Genomic DNA, 21,341 nt, shown 5'->3' with positions numbered 1-21,341 from the left:
AAGACGAACATATCAGTTGGGGTGGGGGCGGGGGTTCAAAGTGTCACTACAAAGGCCATCCCCAACTCGTCATAACACTGGGAATCGACCAATGGGAAACAAAGAAGGATCTGACCCATTCTCCCAGACTGAAAGTTCCTCTTCTGTCCAGGATCTGCCACCTCCCTTTCTGTTTCCTTTTGTTTCATTCTGCTGTTACATTATTGACTTGCAGCAACTGAAGGGAAAGGAAGTGAACCCAGAAAGGGTGCAGAGTCTAACCAGGGCCGGGAAGTGGTGGCATGGATCTGTTTATCAGTAACTCCATGAGAATGTGGAGGGTGTACACTAGGGGGCAGCAGAGTCAGAATGGTGGGAGAGAGTAAGTGGGCTGGAGGGTTACAGCTTTGGGGGAAGAAAGGGGTAATAGATATTGTAGAGAAACTAGAATTGTCTGGTATGAATTTCTAACCTGTACGTATTCCTTTATACAGGGTGCTAGACGGTGAAGATTTGCAGACTGAAATCTCAAACTCATATGCAGACCGTGATTAAGTTAACCAGCATTTGAAGAACCAAAGATAGAGAATCACTCGGCCTAAATCCTGAAAAACTCTCTTCACAGCATTGTTGGTCTATTTGTACCAAATGGACTGTGAATGGTTCAAGACAGCAGCTCACTACCATCTTCTCCAGGGTAACTAGAGATGGGGAATAAATGCTGGCTGAGCCAGTGATGCCCATATCCTGGAAATGGGTTCTATCTCTAGTTGCTGAAACCCAGTTGATGTTACTGCAGGATGATGAGGGATGCTGAGTGCAACTTCCAGGAGGCAGCACCATCACATTACCCCTGCCTACACCCACACAGTAACACAGCAACGTCACTGGAACAAAAGGCAGTGAAGCCAAAGGAGGACTGAGATATAGTTCTTCGAGGTAAAGTCATGAAAGGGGATTGGAACCCAGCAGGAACAGGAGACTGAGCTGGATGGTCAGCTGTTTCCCATTGAATGGTGGAGCAGAATTGAAAGGCCGAATGGCCTCCTGCTGCTATCTCCCAGGTATGTATATAGCCATGGAGCCTGGGTAGGAAGAAGGCAGGGCAGGGATTCTGCAGGCGAATGCGCTTCCACATCAGTTTTCAGTGAGGGACAGTTTGGATTTTATTTAACATTGATCTTTAACACAAGGTTTGTGAATTTGGTTTTAAAATGTTGTAGCTGTTTATTCCACAATAAATAAAACTAAAAGAAATGAAATGAAACTATCTGAATATAACAGTTTTTAAAAATTTCAAACACCCTGAAAAATAAGTCCTGTCTATTCACCCAAAGTAGAGTTGTGGGGAGTGGGCAGCGGTGGACATAAAGCACTATATCCCCTGCGGTGCCCACCTCTATTTAAAGGCATCAAGAGCATTGATACACACCACATGCTCCTTCTCCAAGGACACCCGGCTGTGTCGCCTTTATCCTCAATCATAGAACAGAATCTCGACAGTATGGAAGGAGAGCATTGGCCCATCAAACCCCACCAACTATCCAAAGAGCATCCCACCTGGAGCACTCCACCCCTGTAACACTGCATTCCCCATGGATGATCCAATGGATCTGCACAATCCTGGACACTGTGGACAATTTAGCACGACTGATCCACCTAACGCACAAATCTTTGGAGGAAACCAGACCACCTGGAGTGGACCCACACTATCCTGGGGAGAATGTGAGAATTCCACACAGGCTGTTGCCAAGGCTGGACTCCAACCTTGTACCTGGTGCTGTGAAGCAGCAGTGCTATAGAGCAATTTAAATCAAAACAGATGACCCCTGCTCATTGCTGTTTGTGGAGACTCATTGCCCAGAGAGACATCCTGAGATTCAGAAAGAGACAATATGAATTCAATCAACTCCTGCCGAGTTAATGTGATTAACAACAACATCAATACTCCAACACTATCATCAGACCTCGTACCTATTCTATCATTTACAATTTTTAACCCATGGGAAGTTTGTTACCAGCTTCGATGACAGCCATAATGCTCTGACCACTTTGACAGAGCCAGTGCTAGTCAGTTCTCATAGTTATCAATAGATTGAATCTAAACAGGATGTCCCACAACAGGAAGTGCTCTGACACTCAATGCCCGTAAGGCAAGGTCATTTTCCTAAAATCACTCACGTCTGGCAATACTGTTGAATGTATTTTATACAGTAACCTTTCAGTCTCAATTGCCAGTTCCAGTCCATGAAGCAGCCAGTAACATGCCACAGTGAATTGAATTCTAACAGCAGCATTGCCCTGGCCGGAGAGATTGAGGAGCTTGAAGCTGTCTTCTCTGGAGTATCTAAACATGAAACACTTCAAATGAACAAAAATCTTCAAGAGCTCGATAGGACAGATACAGGAAGGATGTGCTCCCTAGCTGGTGTGCCTGGAATGAAATAAACACTAACTACGGTATCTTTACCCAGCATCCCCTTTAGCTGCATTAATGTTGAAGGTTTATTTGCTGCTCTCATTCCACTCTCTCGATCACTCCCATTTTTAACTGCTGTAATGTTGATGCCGGTGCAAATGTATACAATTTAATTTAATCCATCCCAAAGCCTCTCTGTACCTGTGTCTCACTTGTGTTCACCGAGACACTCACTCAATCTGACCTTTTTACAAACCCTGCTCTGATATTTCCTTAGAGGGCTCAGAATTAATTATTCACAGAATTGTTACTGTACAAAAGGAGGCTGATTGGCTGATCAGCTCTCCATAGGATCACCCTCACTGAATGCCATTCTTCTCCCTTTACCCCATAAACATTCCAATAACACCAGCGAGTTCACAACTAACCACAGCGATCGGATTGTTTTGTTTGCTCATGGGATCACGGCATCACTTGCTGGGGCAGCATTTATCATCCATTCTGACTGCCCAGGAGATGGTTCAGAGTGAACCCCATTATTCAGGGTCTGGATTCACATGTCGGCTGGACCAGGTCAGAGTTAACACAGTTTCCCAGACCCAATGACATGAAGAGTTGTTTGCTGGCCTATTATCCTATTTCAGAAATAATAATGAATAATGTTTGCAGTTGAATTAAAAGTGAAAGACCAAAAGACCAAGTGAAAGATTGAGCACGTCCTCCTGTGTCTCTCAGTTATTATTGACAATCTCATTCCCCCCGCACCAGAACCTGTTCCAGAGAGGGTTACAGAAACAGCAGAATGGTCAGCTGCAGCTGGTCACCTGACCGGTCACTGGTCCCAAAGGTTCACTCTCCACAGATGCTGCCAGACCTCCTGAAAATTTCCAGCAATGTTTGGTTTTGTTTCTGATTTCCCAGCATTTGCAGATGCAGTTTTTCAATATTCATCTTGTGTGTTGCAGAGGACTTTATTGATGAGTTAGGCCACAAATCAGCCATGATCATCCTGAATATCAGAGCAGGGTTGAGGGGCTAAATGGTCTCCTCCTGCTCCAATGAAAGTTGTCCATCTGCAGCTTGTGGTAACATTTCCCCTCACTGCTCACTTCACCTCCATGTCTAACACACTGTTACTGACTGAACACACCTCCTGTGTTTGCACCAAACCTGCTTATGTTCAGTGGCTCCCTCTCCTGCGATACGGGTTGAACTCTCATCATGGAATGCTGTCTCTTATTACTGTGGGAATGCCCACAAGGACTCAGCCTGGAGTCTGTATCCCCTGGGATCCAAAAACCCCATTTATTTCCTTCTTCCTATTTCAGCCTGGGTATTGAACTCTCGGTTTCAATCCATTCTCCTGTCATGCTCTTCAACATGTCCATGTGGGTGGACTAGAGGCAGCTGGGATTTAATGAAGGGAAGTTGGGATTAGGCGGAAGCACGAGGAGAGGTGACAGCAAAGATAGTTCTCATTGTAACGGCAGAGTTTCTCCGTTACACAGTGAGTGGTGAGGCACCTGAGATTGTTGGGGGAAACAGATTCAGAGATTTGGGAAAGCACACAGACACTGACTGACCTGTCCATCTGATTGTTAACTCAGACAAAAAGACAGAAAGAAAGAGGCACATTTAGCTAGCACATTTGATGACCTGGGGCAATGAAACATGCTTCAAACCCAATGATTTCAACCTCAAATCTCTGAAAATACAGACACAAAGCTTCCTACTTGTACCAGGCTGTCTCTCCAGCGTCCTTTATTTCTTGAGAAAAGGGTTTTAACTGTGTAGCCATTCCTGGTGATTGTAACCTCTGTGTTCTTGTAAGATATATGACTGAACCTTTATTTTCCTGTTCCCTGTAAGTGACATCAGCAGCAGAAACAGGTCCGGACCTGTGCGGTTCGGTTGGAGTATTTGTATTGACAAATTCATTCTCACCCTCACATACAGTGTGAAATTGCTGTAAAACAGAAGGAAAGGATTGAGCGAGAACCAACAGAAACACCAAGGCAGCGTGTGTACCTGAGCTGAATGAACCTGGCATGAGGAAAACGTGTCGACAAGCACAACTAGTTAGAATCACAGAATCCCTGAGGTGCACAAAGAGACTAATTCGGTCCATCGAATTTGCAATGGCCCTACCACCATAACCCCACATTTAGCATAGCTAAACCAACACACTTAACCTACACACTACAGGCCCTGTTAGCATGGCCAATCCAGCAAACCTGCACATCTGTGGGAGGGTCACATATTATGTCTAAGTGCTCAGGATTGTGGATGAAGGCTCACAAATACTTGACTCTGACACAAATGCTCTTTTTTTTTCAAAATAAAATCTGGGGGAAACTGCAACCGGAAAGATTTCTGATTATCTCAGGAGGAAAAGAATTCAAAACTCGTGCCATTGACCCAGGGGGCGCAGTGAAAGTTACAGAGGTCTGGGAACCATCAGAAATGTAACAGGTTGTGAGCAAGGTGGGGGTGAGACAAGGACAAAAAGACAGTCTGTCACTCGGGGGAAGACCAGAGAGATTAAACAGCAGAAATGGTAGTCCCTCAAGGCCACGGGGAATGGAGTTAGGGCTGGGAACGAAACAAGGAAACAAGTTGAGCAGCTGCCAAAGAAATACATTGAAAAAAAAAAGATTATAACAACATAGAGGACAGGGTTCACAGTCTGAAATTGTTGCTGTCATTGGTGAGTACAGAACGCTGTAAAACCTGGATCGTTCTATTACATCCAACACATACAGGATGGACCAAGTAGCCTCGATCTGTGCTGGAACTTACTGACAAATTTAGTCTGACGTTTGGAATTCAGGTCGGATGATATTCATAAATTCTGAAAGTGGACTTGAGTTTAATATTCTGGAGAAATGTCAAATAAATCACAATGATCCCATTCTGCAGACTTTAGTCCATAGTCCTGCATGTTCCAGGGTTTCAGTTACATCCATGTCCTTTTATTCTAATGTGATGCTGGCTACTGCCTCTACCACCCCATCAGTGAGTTCCTGCCCCCCACCATCCACTCCCCTTTATCTGAGAATTAGTTTCAATCTAAAACCTCCAGTTTCTGACCTCTCTGTTATGAATAGCTCCTTCCTGTTCACTCGATCTGGATTCCTCAGCATCTTATCACTTTAATTAAATCTCAGCTCATCCTCCTCGGAAAACATGCCCAACTTATCCAACCTTTCCTCAGAGCAGACATTCTCCAATCATGGAAATATTCTGATCAATCTCCTCTGTACCCTCTCTGCTGAGAACACATCAACGTGGGGACTAGGAGTGAGTGCAGTACCTTAACCATGGATTAACTCGTGTTCCTGACATTTCCAGTGTCACCTCCGTGTTCTTGTGGTTGTTGCTGATACAAGAAGTGTCCTGGTTTTCCCACATGGAACTGGATGTGCACTCCATGGGGCTGGGATTCCCTACCATTTGTTAACGAATCCTAACTTAACTTCAGATTAAAACAAGATTATCAGTTACTCAACAATCAACTTCTTCCATTATTCTCAAGTTACATTTTTAAAATTATTATTATCTAAACACAACAGGCTTTAATTTGCTGAACAAGTATTCAGGTATCTTCTCTGTTAGAATCACTTGAAGATTACTCCCTTCAGCTACATTTGGTGAATTGAACACTGATTGTAAATATATGATTATCAAATGGATTTGAGTTTGATGATAATTAATCTAGTCTGACATTCATGTTGATTAATATCAATATAAACAGCAATGAGGTTGATTCATACCTGCCCTCTGGGCAATTAGGGATGGGCAGTAAATGCAGCCAGGCCAGCGATACCCTCATCCTGTGAATGAAGAAAGGAAAATAAAAGTCTCTACCCAGTGTGAATCTGTACATGTTCAACACTGCTGTGAACATTTCCAAAGCTAAGTTCTCTATATGCAAAAAACTTTATGAACTGCCAATACCATTGTTCATTACTTGGTGTGAATAAGAGAAAAAAAAGTCCTTCAAGTTGTGCTTATGAGTAAATTCATTGGTGTCTCAGCAGGATGGCTGCCTGAGTGAATCCCTTTCCCCCTCTCCCCCCCCCCACACGCACAGAGCGGGTGAACAGCTTCTCCCCTGACTGACTGGTTTGGCCCGTTTCCAGGTGGGAATGGGTAAAGAATTCCCTTCTGGCATTCCCCACATTTCCAGAGTCTGTCCCTAGTGTAGCTGCACTAGTGTTTTGATTTCAGATAAGTGCTGTTATACACTGTTATACTGTTATACACACCATTACGCACCCCACCCACCGCCCCCTCCCTTCCCCCCCCTCCCAGAACCCAGTATAAGGCAGTAAAACTTTATCTCCTGCTGAGGAAGGACAGCCTGTGTTAGACTGAGTAGGAACACTGAGCATATTTACCTCAATGACAATTTAATCAGTGACCAGAGCAAGTTAAGCAAGTCCACATAAAATGCATTATAGCACAGAGAGAGGCCCATCAAATCCAAGCTGGCTCTCTGTAGCAGAATCCAATATTCTCATTCCCCATACGTCCCCCAAACTCTGCAATTTTATTTCCCTCAGATCTGATCTAATTGTTATTATCAATCATTCATCTTCTCTGCTTGCACCACCATAATAGGCAGCTTGTTCTGCATATTCCCAGCCAATACAGTCAGCAGAAACACTTGCTCATCTCCCGCTGTATCAAAACTTTACATCTGATCTTAATTCTTGTGCGATCACCTATCGAATACAGATATTTTTGTCTGCTATATCTAGACGCGTTATAATCTTATACAGCTCTATCAAAAATATATTCAACTAGTTTACTTCAAATAAAATAGCAATTTCTTCAAATCAATTCAGTGACTGCATTTTCTTCATCAGTGAACCACTCCAGTAAGTCTGTACTCCACACCCTGAAGATCACTCATATCCTTCATTGTTGGTGCCTATTTTGTTCCACAAATCCAAATGATGCAAGTTTTCTGCACAACAGCAGTAACTTTATTATCGGACTGCAGGCGAGAGTTTCAAAGCATCTCTAACGTAGCCGAGTGTCTAATTGCAGAGACTGTTCTTCATGAATCTCTGCCTTACCCACAGAGACAGTATATTTAATAGGAATTAGACAAAGACATATCAGTCACATGGGCAATTGCCATTACATTGTTTAAAGCAGGTAATTATGACCTTACAAAGCTTGATGAATGGCGATGTCCTGTGGTAAAGTGTGAATGGATTACAGAAACTGATGATCGTATTGTTCATGATTATGTGTTGATGGGAAGAGATTAAGGCAGAAGGGTTCTTCCTTCAGTAAATGGGGGATTCACTTACCTATGCTAATATGGAGGGGAGGTAAGACAATGGGAGAGGGAGGCAGTTTAACAGGGTTGTGCCCAGGGCTCTCTGTCTTGTCTGGAAAGGGCAAATTCCTCTGTGTGGGGTTACGGGGGAATCCACATGTGTGGCTGCAATACGTTCGAATTTGAAGGTACAGTCGCCTCCCCCTACTGATGTGTTCTGTCTGTATTGTAAGAGTACAGGCCTAGTACTCTTACAATGCAGCAGTAAGTCCTTTGGCAGGAGAATGTTTAACCCTTGAGTCGCCAATGCATCCTGAAAGAAAGCAAAGTATGGAACTGGCCCCTCTGTGGTATTTTAACTTCCCCATCCTGACCAGGAATCTGGTGACCAGAATTGGCTGCAATGATTGACTGTGACCTAACTAGAGCTTTGTCAATGGTCAGCATCTATTCCATGAGTTTGTTATCATTTGCTCTATTAATGAAGCCCAGTGTCCTATACGTTTACTCAAAACACTTTATGTTCTCTCTCCTTTAATGATTTGTACACATTGTCCCCCATCCTGCTGTCCTGCTCCCTGTGTCTGTTCCAATCAAATATATATTCCCTTTCTACACTGCTTCTCTCAAAATGCATCAACTTACTATGTGTTCTAATGAAGAGACATATTCCACTCAAAATATTATCTCTTGCTCGACACATTCTACACGCCCCGGAAAACAGAACAGGACAGCACTGGGATAATCGGCCCACTATGTCTGTACGGATCATGATACCATTCCAAACTAATTCCATCTGCCTGTATATGGTCCATATCCCTGCCAACCCATGTCTGCTTATGTGTCTGCCCAAATGCCTCTTAAACATTGTGATTGTTTCTGCTTTTACCATCTCTCAGGCAAGTACATTCTAGTCACTGACCACCTTCTGCATAAGAAACTTGCCTGACACAACTTCCTTTAAACCTGCACAGACATTGTTGGAAATGCTCAGCAGGTCATGCAGCATCTGTGAAGAAAAATCAGTTAATGATTCGGGTCTGGTCACCCTTCCTCAGAAACGTTATCGCTGATTTCTCTTCACAGATGCTGGTAGACCTGCTGAACTTTTCACAAAAATGTTTTTGTTTCTGGTTTACAGCATCTGCAGTTGTTTTGGTTTTCATTTCCTTTAAATGTGCCCCCTCTCCCCTTAAACCTACGGCCTCCAGAATTTGTCATTTCCACCTTGGAAAAAGATTCAGATTATTCAATCTGTGCCTCTTGGGTCACCCCGCAGCCACTGACTTTCTAGTGACAGCAATCCAAGTCGTTCCAACCTCTCCCAATCCAGACAACATCCTGGTAAACCTGTTTTCAATCTCTCCAAAGCCTCCACACCCTCCTTATGCGGTGATCAAAACGGCACACAATACCCCAAAGGTGGCCTGATTACAGTTTTATAATCACTCCCCTGACAGAAGAAGGCAAGCCTGCCATCCACCTCCTTTACCACTTTCAGGGAGCTGTGAACGTACACCTGAAGATCTCCTCTGTATATCAATGCTGCTCAGGGCCCTTCCGTTTAGTGTATACATTCCTCTTGCAATGTGCCTCCCAAAATGCATCACCACACATTTGTCCAAATCAGATATATCTGTATTTTCTCCGTATAACCTTCTAACTGATCTTTCTTGCTGTGTCCTTTGACAACATTCTTCACTGTTCACAGCTTCATCAATTGTACCATCGACAAACTTGCTAATTAAGTTGTTTACATTTTCTTGCTAATCACTGATATATGTTGCAAACAACAGATGTCCCAGTTCTGATCCTTGTGGAACAGAGGCACTGGCCACAGACCTCCAGCCAGCAACATGTCCCTGCACAACTGTTGCTGGGAGAAGTATCAGAGAGGAGCCTGAGTTTAGCAGCGCGCGTGAACTTTATTCAGCGCTCCTTACTTAAGCATGGTGGGAGAGCTCCCTCTCGAGAACTCTTTGGCTTCCCCAGCCAAGTACAGCTGGGTTTCCTTCATGCTTTCCGCTAATATTTTCTCTCGACCCGATCTCCTGGGTTTGGAATGTCAGCTCGGATATTTCTGTGCTCCCTTTCCCAGTTTCTGATTCGCTGTCCCTCTACAACTTCCCCTCTCAGCTCATGCAGTTGCTTTGCCAGTTCATTCAAGAGTTGTTTGACCCTATCCTTGCCATTGGACATCTCGGGCGCTCCCAATGCCACACCCTGTGGCACCTGCATAGTCCGTCTGGTCACTAATTCAAAGGGGGACTGCCATGTTCCCTTTGCTGGGATTGATGTCAATTTAATTAGTATGGTGGGGAGTACTCTAACCCATCTCTGCCTGTCTCTGGGCTCGGTGACGGTACATCACCCTGTCTGGGGGCCACATCGAGCATGAGGAACCGGTGTCAGTGTCTGCTTCATTCCTTCTGCTGTACCTGAGCTCTGGGGGTGGGATGGGAGATGGGGTTTCTGTTCAGTACCAAACAGGCCACAGAGCTGTTTAACTATGTTCCCTGTAACATGTGTCCCTTGGTCAGAATCTGCAGGGGAATGCTTCCACCCACTGCGTAAACCTTTTTATTAAGATCCAGCAGGATTTCCTTCCCTGAGATTGAGATGGGGGTGTATGTAAAATCTGTAACTGTTCCCATGGGCCCCTGGGTCCCTGCTGCTGCCTCTATTTTATCCTGACTGCTTTCCCTGGCTCATATAGTGTGTACAAGACTACACCCCTTCAACAAAAAGCTGCTGTATCTCTCCCTGTTCCAGGCCTCCTCCTGTAGTGGAGCATCTGATATTGCATTGTATCCTGCCCTATATAGGCTGACTCATGATATGATTTTAATAATGTTTGTCTTATACAGTGCAGTGGCACTGCTGGATCATCCAGAATCTGTCTTGTCCAATTACTGCCCCACCCTTTTCCTATTCCTCTTTCTCCTGTTGTGGGACTGTTTCTAGGAATATCTTTAAACCATCCTCTCTCACTTCTGCAGCTACTGCCACTGCCATCTCCTCAAATGTCTGCACTGTTTCAGTCAGTATTTTACCTGCCTTAGCCACATACTCACTGCCCCGTTGGTGTGGGGTTTGTACTTCCCTGTGAGCTATAATCTTCATTATTGCTGCTTCACTGGGAAAGTTAGCTGCTTCCACTAACTCTCTGACCGTTTCCTCATGCTCTATGTGGCCCCCAGACAAGGTGATGTACCCTCACCGAGCCCAGACCAACACATGGTCATGAACAATACCAAAGGCATGCTGACTGTCTGTGTATATGCTGACTCCCTGACCCCTGGCTAATGTCCGTGCTTCTGTCAGGGCTTGTGATGGTTCTGCCAATCCTGGCCTCCACAAAAGGCCTCCAATAATTAAACAATCTAAAGGTTGCCTTACCCCTTCGCAATGTGCAGGTGGATAGTTATAAAATCCTGGTCTTTCGTTCCAATGGGATTATCCCCTCTGCCTTCCTGATTTGATCTCCCTGATATGATGTCCCAGGTACGCCTCTACTTACCTTCTCAGTTGCACTCTCTGTGGGTTAATTTTAAGCCCGGCCTGCCTGAACTGACACAATACTATGTTTAATATTTGGATATGTTCTTTCTCACCAACTGAGGTGATGAGGTGTTGGTAAGATTAAATAGACTAACTCCACCAGCCTTACATCGGTGGGATATAATGGAATATTATGGGATCTCTGAGATAACTGGATCCAGGTGTACTGTTTTCCTTTGATAGTAAACATCAGCTTATTCTGCCATTATGGACCAGAACCCATTCACAATATCAAGGGCTGAGACTATATCCTGTTGCGATTTCAATCCATTAAATACAGTGGTGTGGTTCGCTACTGTAGGATACTCTTTAGTGGTGGATTTACTGAGGGAGGTATAATCAATAGTGAGGTGGAATGAGCCGTCTGGATTCAGTGAATTAGTCTGGGATACTGTCGGTCTGACTGTTCCCTGCTTCTCTCAATCTGTTACTGTCACAATGACTGCCTCCTCAGCCCCAGCTTTAATGGGATCCTGTGTGTGTGGGGAGTGAGAGGGCCCTCGATCTTTACAGGATCCACAGATAATAACGCACATTCCTGTTTGAGTTCCCCACACTGCTGTTTGGGTCCTAGCTATAACTCCCCAGATTCCCTGACTGTTCCAGTCTCCCTGCAATGCAACTACTCTGAAGATGTCGCCTCCATTTGCTTCCTGTCTCAGGCCTGTCCAGGTTGTTCCCATATTACAGTTCAGGTCTCTACATCAATAGTTGCTCCGAACTGTTCTAAAATAGCAACTCCCAGAATGGTCCCTTCCTCAGATTCACACTCCCATATCTGAGTATATTTTACCACTTCCATGATCTGAATCGGGACAGGTTTATTTCATCCAGCTTCCTCGATTCCCTCTCCAACTGCTCTCATTTTAGTAATTGAGAGGGTGGGGGCAAATCCATATCGGTAACTGATATAGCTGCTCCTGTATTAATATTTATTAATACAGCAAACACAGCATCAATAAATATTCATGGGCTCTGCATGTGCCTACGTGAGCACATGCCACACACAATGTGAACACCTATCTCCCTCTCTCTGCCTACGTTCCTTGGCTATGTGCCCTTTCCTGCTTCCCTTGTAACATTGTGGGTCTGATTACTCTCCCTGTACTGAAGCTATTCCCCTGTGTTTCTGTGTTTGCCTCAGCTCTCATGACCAATTCAGCATTTGGTTAGAATTATCTCCCATTGGGAGTCCCATGTTTATAATTACAGTTAAATGGGGTCCCATGTCATCTTTTAAGCACATCAAACCGATTTCATCATCACAGTTTGGGGTTTGGTAATCCCCCATGGTCCTTACACACCTCAGGCTTCCTCTCTGTATGATTCCTGATATTACCCTTGGGTCCCTGCGTCACCAAGGTTATTTTAGACCGTCCAGCCTGTCTCCTCCCCATTGTGTCCCTGTAATATCTGTAAATGTCTGGAGGCACTGGTCAGCTGTGCACTGGGGGGAACCGGCTCACACCCCAATACTCTCATTGCAGGGACAGGTTCCGCTGTACACGTCAGGGCATCTTGGCCTGAGAGATCTTGGCTGACACCATCTTCGGTGAGACTGTGTACCTCAATTAATTCATCCATATTGTCTCAATAAGGCCCATTAATACCATTTCTCTATCAGGCTGGATGGTCATTCACCAACACCTGTCATTCAGCCGGGTAAACGGTTCAGGTTTGGTTTCTGTCAGTTCCCTTTGTTGCTCCCTACTGTCTAGCCACGTTGAGCTTTGATGCCGAGCGGTGCCATGGACACGGCCTTCTGGGCCTTACAGGGTGGTGGGTCATCCCACCCATTGCTGTCCCTCTGTCGATACGTGGGCGTTTCACCATCTAACCCGTTCTACCCAGTGTCACCATCCTCACTGCCTTCTAAGGAGAACGGGGCACTAGGTACATCCTCCACTGTAACTACCACCTGGTCCTTTGGCTTTTAGGTCTCACGTCTGAGAGGCACCACCTTCACTTGTTCCTGTTTCTCATAATAATGGAACACATTCCATCATTCCTGGAATAAAACAGAACAAAATGTAAATTTAGTTTTGCTTGAAATATTTATAACGTGACATTCACTTTACAGATTTATAGTGGTGAGAATTGTACTGTGATTATTTAAGTGAATTTAACATGACCATACAGTGAAAATAACTTCTAACATCAACGACAATGAATGAACCGAATAATATGTGATCATTTGTACCAGTTCCTGCAATGAAAATTCAATTTCATGTAATGCTTGTCACCCATTACACCATGGGCATTGTTATTAGGGAATAAAGTAATGGAAGGATATCAGAGAAAATCAATAGACTTTAATTTTAGCTTCACTGCAATAATGAACCAAAACAATATTTGGAAATATGGGTAAACTACATAACAAAGTTTCCAGTGTCATTATTAACATGAAAACTATTTTAGTTTGCAAGCTGTATTGTTCTAAGAATAATTGCAAATGAATTGTGATTATGAATTGACCATTCAAAATGTACTTTGAAGGGAATAATTAGATATATTTTTGGAGGAAATTAGGGAAAGTAAATAAATATGTATACATTGGTATTAATCGTTTTAAAATGTTTGGAGGTTGACTGGGATTGTTTGATTGAGAGAGGCTGCATGATTATAAAGACTAATTCACCTTTTTCATTGCATTGTTGGTTTCACTAGAATCTGTTGTGGTCTAAGCTCTTGTTGTGTGCAATGGACTGTCACTAATAGCTTCATTAACCTGCGAGTCTCAGATCAGGTTTCCTTTGTCTGTAAGGCAGTCTGTAAGTGCGCGACACATCTGCTTTTCGGAGGGGAAACAGAGATTCTTTTGAAAGGAAATAAGTGGCAGTTCACACACCATCGGCAGGGAAGTGTTTTTCTGAAGAATTTCATTGTCAATCTATAAACCGATGGTACCTGTGTTTGTCAGTTTGTGGAGAATTTAGCCCCTTTGTTCTCAGCTGTTTTTATACAAGGAGTTGTTTCATTATGTCTTTGCCAAGAATGTTGTTTACTTTCTCCTTTTACTGTGATTCTGCAGCTTAGAATATTCTGTGAATCAATAATGTTCAGTAACTGAACATTGAATAGTTTAGACTCTAACAGAGCAGGGCCTTGTTTTCAGCTCATTCTTCGCTTTTTATTTCCTGGTTGTGTAGAATGTTACAGAAACAGGCTCTGAGCAATGTTTCCATTCACTTGTGTTGGAGTCACTGACAGCCACGTGGTCAGTCAGTTTCAGGCTGAGGGACCAGTTTCTCTGTCCTATTAGATGGTGCTCACTTGCTCAGTTTCCGATGTCTCACCTCAGCGTCAGTCCGTCAGCTGCTGAAACCCTGCATCCAGCATTTGTTCCCCCTCACCATGACTACTCCAATACAGTCCCAGCTTGTCTCCCACATTCTACCTCCATTACCTCATGATCACTTCAGATTCTACTGTCTGTGTCCTTGCAGCAAGTTGTGTCAGACACCTACATCAGTTTTAACCTGATCTACATTATGTTCAGAAAGATATTTTCAAAATTTGGTTCACTGCTTTTAACCCTACCCGGGCCTTCACCCTGTCCTCCCTGTGTAGTTCCACACCTCCCTGGGGTATCTGCACTTATCCAATTCCAGCTGTGTGAGGGTTTCTTACTTTGTTCTCCTCCCTGTTGGTGGCTTTAGTTTCAGTTGCCTTGAACCTAAACTTGGTCATTCTCTTCCCCCATTCCCTTCAACGCTCCTTAATTCTCCCAGTTTGATCAAGGTTTTGGTTCCCACCCGTTGTAGCTCGGGAACAGTCCTGTGGTATCATTGCTGAACTGTTAATGCAGAGACCCAGAGAATATTCTGGGGTCCCTCATTCGAATCCCACCACGGCAGATGTGGAATTTGAATTTAATAATCATCTAGAATTATGAGTCTATTGATGAAACTATTCTCGATTGTCAGGAAAAACCCATCTGGGTCACTGATGTCCTTTACGGAAGGAAACGGCCATCCTGACCTAGTCTGGCCTACATGTGACTCCTGACCCACAGCAATGTGGTTGGCCCTTACCTGCTCTCTGGGTAATAAATGCTGCCCATAGCCAGTGTTACCCACTCCCAGTGAATGAATTTTAAACAAATCTCTCATTCCTTGGATCATGTGAGAGAAAAGCAGAAGGTGACCATTCGATCCCTCGAGCCTGCCCAACCATTCAATAAGACCAGGCCTGTGCTGTTAGTGATTTCTATTCCATCTCCCCTCAACGTCCATTTATCAAGAATCTATCAACTTGTGTCTTAAAAATACTCAGTGAGCCCACCTTCTGGGGCAGAGAGTTCCAAATTTGCACAGCCCTCTGATGGGAAACAAATATCATCATCTCTGTCCTGAAAGGGTGAACCCAATTTTAAAGCAGTTCCCTCTAGTTCAGGAATGACCCACAAGTGGAAACATCCTTTCTACATCCACCTTATCAAACCATTCAGGATGTTAGATACTTCAGTCATGTCACCCCTCACTCTCCCAAACTCTAACTGTAACAAACCTATCCTGTCCAACCGATCCACATTTTATTTCTGTCACGCCGGGTGTGAGTGGGGTTGAAATGTTATGCTATGTTTATTATGCAGTGAATGTGTTGCTTCACTGTGTGGGGTCTAAGAGTCAACATGAGCCATACTAGCTTCCCTGTCTCACTGTATTACATATATCTTACATCACTGTCGTGTTTCCATCCCTCCCTACCTCATCTACCTAAAAAGAATGACAAAGATCGAGAAAAGTCGTTAGAAAATTTGTTGTTGCATAAAAGGTATTTGGTCTGTTTGTAGAGATTGCATTGTAATTGTAGTAACCAGTTAATTAAAAGTTACTGACAAAATATTTTAAGAGGATCTACGGTTGGTGGTGGAAATGCTGCTGGTTCATATAAGAGAGGGCTGGGGTGAATACTGTACTTGGTTTTGATGAGAATGTTGAGCAAGGTCAGATTCTTTTATCTTTTTCAATAAAGGGCAGAGATTGCAGCTAGGACAGTGTGGAGCTGTTTTGATCTTGTAGTCATTTTAAAAATATTTCTTTGATGTGATGTGGGTGTCACTGGCTGGGCCCAGCATTTATTGCCCATCCCTAGTTGCCCTTGAGAAATTGGTGGTGAGCTGTCTTCTTGAGCCGCTGCAGCCTACCTGCTGTGGGTATACAGCACAATACCTTTGGGGTGAGGATTTCCAGGATTTTGACCCAGCGACAGTGAAGGAACAGCTATATATTTCCAATTCAGGGTGATTAGTACCTTATCGGGGAACTTGAAGATAGTTGTCTTTCCATCTAGCTGCTGCCCTTGTCCTTCTCGATGGAAGTGGCCGTGGGTTTGAAAGGTGCTGGTTACTGATTTCCTGCAGTGCATCTTGTAGATAGTATACACTGCTGCTACGGAGCATCAGTGGGGGTGGTGGTGGGGGAGGGGGGGTGGATACTTGTGGATGCTGTGCCAATCAAGCGGGCTGCTTTGTTCTGGATGATAACAAATTTCTTGAGTGTTGTTAGGGCAGCACATTCCAGGCAAGTGGGGAGTATTCCATCACACTCCTGACTTGTGTCTGGTAGCTGTTGGACAGGCTTTCAGGAGACAGCAGTTGAATTACTCTTGTAGCCACCGTGTTTATGTGGTGAGGCCAATTCAGTTTCTGATCAATGATTATTCCCAGGATGTTGATAGTGGGAGTTCAATGATGGCAACACCATCGAATGTCAAGGGATGGTGGTTAGGTTATTTCTTATACGTGATGGTCATTGCCTGCATTTGTGTGGGATGTATGTTACTTGCCCCTTGTCAGCCCAAACCTGGATATTGTCCAGATCTTGTTGTACTTGGACTTGGACTGCTTCAGTAGCTGCGGAGGGAATTAATTATTAATTATTAATAACCATGAAATTATGCAAATTCCTTTTTCTATCACATGTCATGGACTGTATCTTGTGGTCACTCTGATATTCACTTTGGTTATCTCCTTACTTTCTTCCTGATTCAGACACAAATGTTGGATCATCGATCAGGATAAAATTGCAGAAATTTCTCCTTCTTCACGGTGCACTGATAGATTTTCAAAATCTAAGTGTTGCTAACATCTAATTATTGTTCCGTTCATTAGGGGGTATAAATGTGTAATAATGGCTCAGTACATGAAGTAATGTGAAGATATGGCAGTGTACAAACTCACAATGATTGTGAATATCAATTTTTATTTTAACCATATAAACACAGTTGAATTGTTTTAATTATATTTGACTTCAATGCTCACATTCATTGTATTTCTGATCACAATAAGAGTGAACTATTTCTTGTGACAAAATTATTTAAAATTCATGTCACTTTTTTATGAACACAAAATCGAATCAACACCCATTTGTTCTCTCCTTTACCCATCGCAGTCAAGTTTGAATTGTACTATGCTAGCTTGATACAGCACGGAAACAGGCCATTCAGGCAGCCCGGCCAGATTCCCTAAACTAAACTAGCCCCATTTTGTTCCATATCCTTCTGGACGTTTTCTATCCATGTAACTGTCCAAAACTCTTTTAGATGTTATAATTGTACCAGCCAACGCCTTTCCTCTCATATCCCATTCCATGTGAGCCAAACACACATTGTGAAAAAAGTTGCCCCTCAGATCCCTTTTAAATCTTTCCCCCTTACCTTAAATGTAATTTACACTGTAGAATCTTTATGACTGCAAAGTTATTAAAAGTTGAGAGGTACTTAGAAGCAGCATAATAACATTCATGGTTTAGTCAGTGACCGGAAGCAAATAAATTCAAGATATTGTGAACATTACAATGAACAACGGATACAAGTTGAGAAAATGTTGGATTGAAAAACAATTCAGAAGACACTTAGATATTTTCTAATCAACTCTGATGTGCTTTGACACATCTCTGTTGAAGGTTGGAATTGAACCCATACCTCCTGGTCTTTCAGGACAGACATTACCAGAGCCCTTCCTATGCAAGAAGGGCAGGACTATAATCACATACTTACTGTGGTTACTCACAGGGAAAACTGCTCAAATATTTATTGTGATAATCAGACTGGGTTGTATTAGACAATTCCAGTGTGTAATGGACCGATAAAAGGAATTAGTAATTTCTAAAAATGTTGTAACGAAGCGACAATGATCTGAAATAAATATAAATCTCATGATAATCAAGTAATTAAATATGTTTGAAGCAGTTATTTATGTACTCAAAATTAAACTGCTTTGTAATGCACATGACTTGGAAATAAAGCATTAGTCATTCAATGTGACTATTAAGCAAAAGATAATTTCCCTCATTTTCACAAAATTGTGATTTCTAAGAATTCAAGATTTATTGTAAAAGAATAGAGCAAACATTTGTTAATTCTGGTTTGTATACACAAGAAACACGTGAAATTAATATAATGTTTAACATGAAAAAGACTTAGCTCTTATTGTAATAATCGGAAAAATAGAAATGTTAGCATTGAAATGAAATGCAATTAATACAAGAACACAGAAAACTGTGGATACTGGAAATCAGAAACAAAAATAGCTGATAACAAATTTAAGAAGGATGAGAACACCCCTTATTGCAATGTAATTGTGCAAGATGTTGGAAAGAACTGAAATATTGATGTGAAAACTAGTTAGCCACCTCTTAATTGATAAGACTGATTAATAATCATTTAATTATTTTGAGAATTCAAATGAAAGAGAATGAGATAGTTACTATGAGTGTTGGGTGAGGAAACTTTGTTTGATTGCAGGTGAGTTGACCTGAAACGAGAGTAAATATTTCATCATGATAATGGCACTAAGAAATAATAGATTCAACTCTCATGATGGTGTGATAGTTGAAATTACAATTAAAGAATAATTAATGTTAGAACTCAACACTTAAAATGATTCAATATTTTCAAAGCAGTTTGTACTAGATAGTCAATAAGATCAGTAAACTGAGAATTAAAATATTGGGTTAATTACAAAACAAAAATCACACCTTCAGAGATTATTCATCAGAATAGTTTTGTCATTGAAAGAAACCTCATTTATTCAAGAATTCTGCATTTTCCTCATTTTCTGTCTTTTTCCCACAGGGATCTGCACTGGAACCCTTCTGTTTGCGGGACAAATATATGTAAGTGACATGGATTAAAATCTAATTTGGTGAGTTAATAAGTTTGCAGACGATACAAAGTTCAGTGCAGTTATGGATAATGAAGAGGGTTTCAAAGAATGCAGCAGGAAAAAGATAAATTGCAGATATGGGCAGAGAAATTAGAGGCAAAGTTTAATCCATACAACTGTGAGGTGTCTCACTTTAGGAGCTCAAATATTAAGGAAAAGTAGGTAATGGCAGGACCCTGAACAGTTTTGTTGTTCGAAGGGATCTTGGCGTTCAAGACCATGGCTCCCTGAACGTGACCATGCAAGTAGATAGGGTGGTCAGGAAGGCAAATGGCATGCTTGCCTTTATTGGTCAGGGAACTGATTACAAGAGTCAGGATGGCATGTTGTAACTTTATAAGACTTTGGTTAAGGCATACTTAACGTATTGTATTCACTCCTATTCGCCACATTATAGGACGGGTATGGTGGCTTTGGAGAGGGTACAGAGGGCATTTACCAGGATGCTGCCTGGATTTGGAGACATGAGAAAAACTCAGGTTGTTTTTTTGTGGAGTAGCGGAGGATGGAGGAAGAATTGATGCAAGTCTATTCAATCAGGAGATACGTAAATAGGGCTGACTGTCAAAATGTTTTTCCCAGAGTTGAAATGTCAAAAGTAAGTGACATGCGTTTAAGGTTAGGGGAGACAGTTCAAGGGGCATGTGAGGGGCAATTTGTTTTTTTACAAAGGGAGTGGTAGGTGTCTGGAATGAACTTCCAGGGTTGGTGGTAGAGGCAGATACATTAGGGCTTTTTAAATGTTCATTTAGATAATTTGGAAGGATATGGACCAAGGGTAGACAGAAGGGGTGAGTTTATTTTGTATTATGTTCCGCACAACGTTATGGGCCAAAGGGCCCATTCCTGTGTTGCACAGATCTTTGAGAGAAAATTCATGTCTAACACATATGACATTTAATCTAATCAATATTTAGTCACTGGTGTCAAAAATAGGAATAAAATAAGTAGAGAATGAACTTGACTCTAAGCTAAAGATATATTTTGTCATTTACACAGGTAATGCTTTGGTATTTTTTTTCTAAATTATCAGATTTGATGGAGATGTGTTGAAAATGTTTGCAGTTACTGATCTGCTGAACCAAAATGACCCCTTTTAAACTGATGATTGGACTAGAAACCTTTTAGAAAACATGAAAATATTTGGTAAGGTGAGATGCACATCATAATTTAATCCTATATTTCTTATTGACAATACTCCAATAAAACATTTTTTTACGTCTATACCAAAAAGAGCGATTTTCCATCCAATGCTCATTGGAAATATCTGAATGCCACTCATTTCAGCAATCAAAGTAACCATAGCCTCATCGATTAAGAGATATCTAATGACATTTCGCCAATAATTACTGTTTATTTCAGCACATTGTATGTTCAAACAGCAATGTGAGATTTCTCTTTAATATTCAGTTCACTGACAGCATATTAATAATTTAGTTATTGCTAATATCTAATAACTGATCAATCCAGTAAGGGATATAAAAGTGGAATTATGGCTCGGTACATCAACTGATGGAAAGATATTGCAGTGTTCAATCTCCCAATTATTGTGAATATCGATGTATATTTTGATTTGATTTGATTACATTTTTCTTCAACGTGAAGGTTTATCGTATTTCTGATCTCAGCAAGGGTTAAATATTTTAAAGCTAAAAATATTCAAATTCGTGACTTTTTTTGTAAACACGAGAAAAAAAACGTACATGTGTTTGTTCTATCCTTTATCAATCAGAGTACATTTTGAAGTGTTGGAAGTTGTACATTTGTGGAAGGAAGGGGAGCTGCCTGCAGCTGAATAGTCAAAGTGAATAATTTTTTTTGGTGATAAGCATTCTAATTATCTTTTTATTATCAGAAAAATTGCTTTAAACATATTCAGCAGTTGTAATTTTCATGAATTTACAATAAGCGCATTATAT

The 21,341-nt window shown here is 42.1% G+C and overlaps 1 long non-coding RNA gene across 3 annotated transcripts in view; it reads left to right on the top strand.

Annotated features, from left to right (window-relative positions):
* The window catches only part of LOC132824798 (uncharacterized), a 173,199-nt gene that overhangs the window by 17,341 nt on the left and 134,517 nt on the right, over positions 1 to 21,341 (top strand). Inside the window, exon 2 of one of the 3 annotated variants that reach the window (XR_009645704.1) lies at positions 19,332 to 19,401. The exons of the other annotated variants lie outside the window; for them this stretch is intronic. This is a non-coding gene — a long non-coding RNA (uncharacterized LOC132824798). The remainder of the gene's footprint in view (positions 1 to 19,331; positions 19,402 to 21,341) is intronic. 3 annotated transcript variants of the gene reach the window in all.

This window comes from Hemiscyllium ocellatum, chromosome 19, assembly GCF_020745735.1.
Source record: "Hemiscyllium ocellatum isolate sHemOce1 chromosome 19, sHemOce1.pat.X.cur, whole genome shotgun sequence".
Classification (NCBI taxonomy): domain Eukaryota; kingdom Metazoa; phylum Chordata; class Chondrichthyes; order Orectolobiformes; family Hemiscylliidae; genus Hemiscyllium; species Hemiscyllium ocellatum.
Note: the sequence above shows the minus strand (reverse complement) of the source record. Positions and strands in the feature narration are given on the sequence as shown.